The following is a 2500-nucleotide window of genomic DNA, read 5'->3' as shown; positions in this document are numbered from 1 at the left end:
ACAAGGGAAAATATATATGATTGTGTTATTCACTGGGTGGGAGGTCTGTATAGGAAAAAACTGTGCCCTTGGTCTTGGGTACTCGAGACCTCGGACGCAAAGTGCCTAAGAGCTAAGAAAACAATATGAGTATGTCTCTGATCTCTCAGCAATTTAATTTATTTGGCTTGCGAGTATGAACATATTTTCAGCAACAGACAGGTTTAATTAAACAGTTAACAATAACTGCAGTCTTTCTAATATTGGAACAACTTACCCCAAGAAATGACTGCTTTGCATGCCACAAGGTCGCATTCTCTGTGATATTGTCGAAACGCTCAGTGTGTAGGTCACACCCCATTCTTGTTTTCTTGGCCCCTGTCACCCGTTCACGTCCCAGTAGGTCACCACAAAGAGGCACATTCACATTTTTTAGTACTCTTTCCCGCCTAGCAGATACTTCCTCAGCAGAGATCCCAGGTGGCACAGGGGGTTCACTATCAGGAGCATACACTTTCATTAGGAAATCCTCAATATATTCCAGGTACTGGACTACATCTGTGTGTTTGCTCTGATTGTAAGGGACAATTGGCAGGCCGATAATGGTAGACTTCTTCTCCATTTCTTTGGAATACCTATTTTGTAAAGAGTCAGTTTTTAACTTAGTTCTTACATTTAAGTAAAGTGAGTTCAAATTTCCTTTTCATCCCTGCAGTTTGTCTTATGTCAGTTTATAAAAATTACTGTATGTAGTTGTTTTGAAACAAACACTTCCATAACTTTAATTTATACCACCATAAGTTTTAACAGTTACCTGTGTGGTATGTGGATGATAACAGCACTTGTTAGATGGTTCAGACAAGGGAAGAACTGAACTAGAACCCTGGCTACTAGTATGGTGAAGTCACTCTTCAACTTCTTCAGCTCATCCTCACTAAGTAGGTAGTCGGTGTTATTGAATTCATTAATGTTTGTCATAAGTGGATGAGTGTTGTCTAGGTGGCTAGATGGGACCCTATCAAATGTAACGTAGTGCCCTATCCAATGTATATCAGAATTTCTGTGGTTCTTTAATATTATGTTCGCAAGGACAGTAAAGTCTAGATTATCAAATACAATCCGAAGGCTGCTATTGGTTTCAAGCACTTGCTGAACTTCTGATTTGATATCTCCACCAACACTGTCCATGATGTTTAGTAAACTGTCCCTGCTCTGTGTTACACCAGTCTTGTTCAGTCTCTGAAATGTCTGAAATCGAAGGTTCCCAGTTAAAATCTGAGAATAGATTTTTCTTCCATCATGAACTAAAATATTGTACCAACCAGTAGAGTGACTTTGATGTCAACTGAACTATTTAGATGATGTCAACTAAATATTGTTATGAGGGCCTTACTATTTATTTGAAATGTCAGAGAATGACAGTACCAGCGAGGATTGTTAAAAATATTAAGAAACAGGCAATGGAATCCCACATATATTATACAGATGCCTACCTTCTTAGATGCATGCCCAGAACCAAGGATCACTGCATTGACTTTCTGTACCAGAGACAACTCCCTGTTTCTGTAAGGATCAGTAAAATAAAGTTTGAATTTTTTTTAAATCATGGTTTTATGTTCTGTCACTCAGTATTTTGCATGAATTAAAATACTATTAATAACTGTGCCAATAGGCCATTTTACAGTTGTTTGCTCAGTGACAGGGCTTGTGATAGCAGCGACACTGCTGGTGACCTTGAATTAAGTGATACAGACCTCCCTGTTTTTGTCATGCAAATTGTGTTGTTGATATGCAAACTACATTGCATTTGTCTAAGAAAACCAAAGAGGTTTGTAACAAAACAAGATCACCGGGAGCCTTAAATTGTGGCCATTCATAGGCTTAGTAACTAAGCCACAACAGTAAAATGGTCTATTGAGCAATCAGACTAGCAGCCCAAAAGTGCTTTGATTCAGTAGCCTATGAGAGTAAATTGTTTAATTTGTTTTAGTGTGAACCAAGGAGTTAATGAAGTATGTTTTATACAATTTATATAAACAATTATTCAGAGAAGTAAGGTAAATTATTTAACTTTTGTCACATGTGGTGGCACTAGGTGGTCTGTCAGTAACAGGCTCATTGTGCCACTATACAATTATAGCCAATCAGAAGGCAGGATTACTGAATTGACCAGCAGTTTGTTGATATGTAAAAATTTTTTGAGGGTTGATAAACCAAAAACTGAGAAGGAGTGAATTGAGGATTGTTCATTGGGAGGGCTATTAAACTTTCATTCACTATCAAAATGTTACATAAGAACCTCATAAGTAGCATTACCTATTGCATCATTGTCCAGTGTCACACCAACGTATGTACCAACCACTTTATACAGAGCAGCCTAAATCAAATTTTTGCTTCATATTGATTTGGACAATTTTTAACAGCAAGGTTTGCAAGCATGTACTGTCCAGTTAGGCTTGGGAATAAATACAGTTGAAACTGCATTTTACACTACCTGGTATTCATAAGCACACCATAGGCA

The 2500-nt window shown here is 37.7% G+C and overlaps 1 long non-coding RNA gene across 1 annotated transcript in view; it reads right to left on the bottom strand.

Moving 5' to 3' along the window:
• Positions 1–773: 773 nt before the first annotated feature.
• Positions 774–2500, bottom strand: part of LOC137994645 (uncharacterized) — a 1761-nt gene continuing 34 nt past the window's right edge. Inside the window, exons 1-3 of the long non-coding RNA XR_011122160.1 lie at positions 2474–2500; positions 1473–1542; positions 774–1227 (exon numbers count right to left, since the gene is read on the bottom strand). The exon at positions 2474–2500 is cut by the window's right edge and continues 34 nt beyond it. This is a non-coding gene — a long non-coding RNA (uncharacterized lncRNA). The remainder of the gene's footprint in view (positions 1228–1472; positions 1543–2473) is intronic.

The sequence above is a fragment of the Montipora foliosa genome, chromosome 3, assembly GCF_036669935.1.
Source record: "Montipora foliosa isolate CH-2021 chromosome 3, ASM3666993v2, whole genome shotgun sequence".
Lineage (NCBI taxonomy): Eukaryota > Metazoa > Cnidaria > Anthozoa > Scleractinia > Acroporidae > Montipora > Montipora foliosa.
This window is presented reverse-complemented; position numbering and strand designations above follow the sequence as displayed.